The sequence below is a fragment of the Cibotium barometz genome, chromosome 6 (genome assembly GCF_041138505.1).
Source record: "Cibotium barometz isolate CiBa-2024 chromosome 6, ASM4113850v1, whole genome shotgun sequence".
Lineage (NCBI taxonomy): Eukaryota > Viridiplantae > Streptophyta > Polypodiopsida > Cyatheales > Cibotiaceae > Cibotium > Cibotium barometz.
In genome coordinates, this window is record NC_141051.1 from 8,506,403 (window position 1) to 8,512,818 (window position 6,416).

Sequence of the window (6,416 nt, forward strand, 5' to 3'; positions counted from 1 at the left end):
TCTTTGCTAAAAATGATGTGTGTGAGGACTCCACCCAAGTGAGAATGAAGACATATATATAGATATACATCTCAAGGTCTAGAATCACCTTGAGGCTACTTACCTGCTCCTTACAGTTTCCTTGTGTAGAGAACCAACAAATTGTTTCGGCCATAACTCTCTCATAAAAACTCGGAATATAGTCATGTAGCCAGCCAAAAGAACCCGAATGCATCTGGTCTACAAGACGGCGGCGTGAGGGTAGAATAGTAGGTAAAAACGTCTGTATATAGCCACAAACGTGCCATCTTTAGAAATGCTTTGCTTTTCCATATTTTTAGTGTGCATGGACTCTAAATGTGTAAAAGTACTCTAAATATGACCTGCTATCACCTAAATTCAAAATTATGTTTTTGGCAATGTTTCTCTCTTAATGGATCTATTCTTATCTTCTCATTTCTTTTCAGATTTTAGGAACTAATGTTTTTACTCTATCACTTTCTCAACATTTTTAGCCTTATAGTCTCTCTCGCACTCTCTTTCTTCTTGAAACCTATATTAAAATAGAATCCTCACATGGCTTGGGAGGGATGTTACATTCTCTCCCCCACTTAAAAGATTCGAGATGTCCTCATCTCAAGGTAATCTCTAGGTGAAATCCTCTCTCTCTCTCTCTCTCTCTCTCTCTCTCTCTCTCTCTCTCTCTCTTTGCGTTGTCTTTATTATTGATATATAGGTGAGGGAGAGCTCTTCTTTCTAATCTTGTTCTCTAAAAGATTGGTCTTTCCCTTCTGATCTAGTTGCGGATGATCTCGATAGGAAAGGGTAATTTTCCTATCGATGAACTTGTTATTGGCATCTAAAATGTCTTCCTTCTTTAAAGGTCCCGATGCGATGTCTATGAGTCGAAGATCTACTCTCTAACCTTGTTATCCCTATTTCTTGACCTTGATTTTGCTCTAGCTCACCATTCCTCTTATCCGAGGGTGGGCTTGACATTTCTCTTGAATTAGGGGTCCTCTTCCTGATCAACATGGAAGTTCTCTCCCACTTAAAAGATTCGACATGTCCTCATCTCGAGGTAATCTCTGAGTAAATCCTCCTCTCTCTCTCTCTCTCTCTCTCTCTCTCTCTCTCTCTCTCTCTCTCTCTCTCCCAAAGTGGTATCCACACTAGGTAGAAACCTTCTTTTATCTAAACATTGTTCCTACTAAGAGCCTTCTTTCATATATCTACCTCATTTTATTGAACTTCCAGAATGCCTTCATTATTCTGAAGGTATTTGGCTTTATTATCCTAAGTTCATGCATTCGTGTACACTTTTATATGATATGAACCGATTCTTTTATTATCGCTGATCCTACCTTATGAATTCCTTATTCCATACTCCCATGTAATATGGTACTTCCCAAATTGCCATGGAAAAATGTAAGGAGATCAATCCTTTATGCGATCTAACCTATGACAGCAAGATGCATAACCCTACTAGCATTGTCTTCTAGAATACCTCTATTCATCATGTACATTACTTCACATGAATCTTGCACCAACAATCAACTTCTGCTTACTCATAGAAACACTTGTTAAATTTGGCTATCTTTAACCCATCATATCTATAATCTATATCAAAATTTCTAACTCTATCTCTCATTTATAATCTTACCATAATCTCTATAATACTTCCTAACATAATCCCTATGCTAATCTCTAGTATACTCCCTCTAACATATTCTTAATTAAACTTTAATTAAAGAATCAATGATCTCTAGCTTAATTCAAAACAATCATAACTTGGCCAACCACTTCCTAGTTTGGATATCCTAGGCTCTTGGATTGATATAGGCCTGCCCATCCTATTGGGTTTCCCCTTTCCATGATTGGGAAGAGAAGGGTCCTGGGTTAGTTAGGGAAATCGTTTCTCATGTGTTCATGTTGTTGACACTTAAAGCGTTCGTTCTCATGGAAAAGCTCATTGCGTTGTCTTTATTATTGATATATAGGTGAGGGAGAGCTCTTCTTTCTAATCTTGTTTTCTAAAAGATTGGTCTTCCTTCTGATCTAGCCAGGGATGATCTCGATAGGAAAGGGTAATTTTCCTATCCGATGACCTTGTCGTTGGCATCTAAAATGTCTTCCTTCTTGAAAGGTCCTGATGCGATGTCTACGAGTCGAAGATCTACTCTCTAACCTTGTTATCCCTATTTCTTGACCTTGATTTTGCTCTAGCTCACGATTCCTCTTAGCCTGGGCTGGACTTGACATTTCTCTTGAATTAGGGGACCTCTTCGTGATCAACATGGAAGGACTCACGTCCTTCTGGACACTTCCCATATAAAAAACTTTATCATAGTCTCTGGCCATAATTATGGCTTCTGAAATGGAGGATGGCTTGGTAATTCTTGACTAGGTTAGTCAAAGGCGGATCAAGCTTCCCCATGAATCGATGGAGAAGAGTTACATCATCCATCTCTGGAGAAAATTGGAGAAGTTTAACAAAAGTTTGGTGGGATTCCTCTAGGGTCTTCCTTTCATGGGTTAGCTCCAAAAATTCATTCATTTTGAATCAAAATACTCGTCCATGGACTCTATCCAAGCCTCTACTTCTTCTCCCAAATTCCTTCGTTCACCTTTGAATACCCATATCAAAATTTCTAACTCAATCTCTCATTTATAATCTTATCATAATCTTTATAATACTTCCTAACATAATCCCTATGCTAATCTCTAGTATACTCCCTCTAACATATTCTTAATTAGACTTTAATTAAAGAATCAATGATCTCTAGCTTAATTCAAAATAATCATAACTTGGCCAACCACTTCCTAGTTTGGATTTCCTAGGCTCTTGGATTGATATAGGTCCGCCCATCCTGTTGGGTTTCCCCTTTCCATGATTGGGAAGAGAAGGGTCCTGGGTCAGTTAGGGAAATCTTTTCTCATGTGTTCATGTTGTTTACACTTGAAGCATTTGTTCTCATGGAAAAGCTCATTGCGTTGTCTTTATTATTGTTCATGTGTTCATGTTGTTTACACTTGAAGCATTTGTTCTCATGGAAAAGAGCTCATTGCGTTGTCTTTATTATTGATATATAGGTGAGGGAGAGCTCTACTTTCTAATCTTGTTACCTAGCTCATTGGGTCCACCCATCCATAGGATGATGCCATCGGGGCATCCATCCACCCACTCACCCAAACATTTTGTTACCTGATTTGGTCGCGTCACACTGTGAAACATATAAAAATAGGTCCTTTAATTATTTCCCATCACTGATTCATTTAGACAGTTCTTCCAAAATAGTTGAAAACAAACACGGTCATAATGTTATCACTTGCTCATTACATTATTCACGTGCTTCCAAGCAACCCTTGCACACCAGCATGGGCGACATGGTTCCTGCGGTTGCAATTATTCTTGGAGGGGTCTAGAACTCCAAACATCACTAACTCGCTTGGTGAAGAATACTAAGTGGGTCCCCAGCTCCCTCATCCTCGATGTGGTGGTGATGTTTAAAACTCAAAGCCTCCACTGAGTCCCACATGTCCCCTCGAGGGGCATGTGCCCCTTAGCTGGCTTTTACTTGTACCACTTATAAGTGCCCCTCGCACACACCCGGAAGCAAGCAGCTCATCCACCTACATATGGGTCCACCAACTCCGAGCATCTAGTGGGTTGCTCCCCCAAAGCGGGAGGATAGCTTTAGGGTAGACCGACGACAACCGATCGATTGGTGACAACCAATTAAACCTCATAAGATCGACGAGACAACCGATTGATTGGTAACAACCAATCAAGCAAGAGAAAATACAATTCCATCACATTCACAGCAGTAAACAAGAGAAAACAATCTTTTTAACTTGAGATTACGACGATAAGACATTCTTTAATAAAGCATTTGCCATTGTTATATGCCCTTCTGGTTCTTTTTTTAGGCAAGTTTTTGTGTAGGATTTCCCGATCTTACTAGGTCGCGTGATGCAATGGTCTATGCAAAACTTAAAGAGCGTTTCTTATGTGGATGATATTGACGGGCGGTAGCAGTGCCTGCACAGTGACGCTGCTTGGTTCGGGAGGGACATTGCTTGGTTTGGCGGACATGTTGCTTCGCATAATTACAACAACTCATCCTTAACTCCGTATACGTATTTTGGATAGTTACCTAGCTCATCGGATCCACCCATCCATAGGATGGTGCCATCGGGGCATCCATCCACCCACTCACCCAATCATTTTGTTAACTGATTTGGTCCTGTCACACTGTGAAACATATAAAAACGGGTCCTTTAATTATTTCCCATCACTGATTCATTAAGACAGTTCTTCCAAAATAGTAGAAAACAAACACGGTCATAACGTTATCACTTGCTCATTACATTATTCACGTGCTTCCAAGCAACCCTTGCACACCAGCATGGGCGACATGGTTCTTGCGGTGGCAATTATTCTTCGAGGGGTCTAGAACTCCGAACATCACTCACTCGCTTGGTGAAGAATACTAAGTGGGTCCCCAGTTCCCTCATCCTCGATGTGGTGGTGATGTTTAAAACTCAGAGTCTCCACTGAGTCCCACATGCCCCCTCGAGGGGCATGTGCCCCTTAGATGGCTTTTACTTGCACCACTTATAAGTGCCCCTCGCACACACCCGGAAGCAAGCAGCTCATCCACCTAGATATGGGTCCACCAACTCCGAGCATCTAGTGGGTTGCTCCCCCAAAGCGGGAGGATAGCTTTAGGGTAGACCGACGACAACCAATCGATTGATAACAACCAATCAAGCAAGAGAAAATACAATTCCATCACATTCACAGCAGTGAACAAGAGAAAAACAGTCTTTTCAACTTGAGATTACGATGATAAGACATTCTTTATTAAAGCATTTGCCATTGTAAGATTCCTCCCCCAACCTTAGAGGTATACAGGAGTAAGAATCTCCCTTTCTGATCTCATAATTATTCTCTCTCTAAAATAAAAGAAAGATTCTGTTTAAAAAAGGAAGAACCTTTTCCTGAATACTTCTCAAGAGTCCCACTTGTTTTAAGGATTCAGAACAACGAGTTCAGAAGTGAGAATCGATGTTTTGGATATCAAGGTTTTGTTCTCGAGTACGGCCCAAAAGAAGTTCTTTATCTCTTGGAGAGTATAAGAAGTTATCTCCTAGATATTGTGGACCAAAGAAAGTAGGTGATTTAGCTTACAAACTTCTTTTATCTCCTCATCTCAAAGTTCTGAATGCCTTCTATAGAAAAATGTGCCAAACCCAAATCATAGAAAGACGGTAAAACTTCAGTGGCAAGTTACCGTTGGCTTCTAAGTTACGCTAGCTCCTTCCTTTATATAAATCGTAACTTTTACTTGTTCGTTCACAGTAATCTTACTTCCATTGATCTTCTTTCTTTCTTAATCTCCTTCATGGCTTGGCAACAAGAATTAGTTTTATCCATAATGATTCCTCACCTTCAAGACGCAAGTGAGTCTGTGAAGAAGGATTTTATAGAACAGTATGAGCGCTCACTTTTCCCTCACTTGGGAACTTCTGTAGCGCAAACAAAATGGCGGACCTATCAAGACATAACTAGGGTAACACCCTGGGGACAGCAGCACTTTCGTAACAATGTCCGCTTGGCCATGGTTATTGAAGCTTTGGGTTTGGGTCCCCGATACTACTGCGTCATGAGATCAAGGCATCCTGGGTTTTCTGAGCGGGTCTTCTTACTGGCGTGTTTTCTTCCTCATGAGAAGATATGCCTTTACCCCGTTTTTGGCTTACCTCTCAGAGGTCCTTTTGTTAGAACACCTCATACCACTGAGATAGGCGCAGCAATAACCCACAGAATCATTCCCATAGATGAGTTACCTTATACTTGTGCAGCTTGTGAGGACTGCTTTTGTGACCATATGATGGACGGGCTTATGGAAGTGTAAAGAGTTCCTCTATCTTTACTGTATAAGTTCCGAGAATGAATAAAGTTTAAATCTTGTTCGTATTTTGAATCTTGCTCTCTTTAAGACTTATCTTGGTGGTTAATCTTGATTAAAATTTTTCTCTATGTCTTATATTCGTGAATCTTGCGAAATTATCACAAGTTGCGAGATGAGGACATCTCGCGTTTTTTAAGTGGGGTTAATGTAAGATTCCTCCCCCAACCCCTTTTTGATGTCTAGTATCTTCCCCTGTAATCAACCCTCTTCATAAATATAAAGATCCTGTTGCTAACTATTTTAGCCTAGAGAGAGAAAAATTATTCTAGAAAGAGAATATTCAGATTTTGAATATTTTTGGATAGAAAAATATCTCTTATAATTCAGATGAGTTCCCCTGAAACAGAAATTCAAAAAGAATTTTCTAAATATGCATGAAATCCAATATGATAAAAGTAACACTTTTGATATAAAAATTTTTCCTTTATGCATACTTCTATGCATGAAAATTAAAAATGA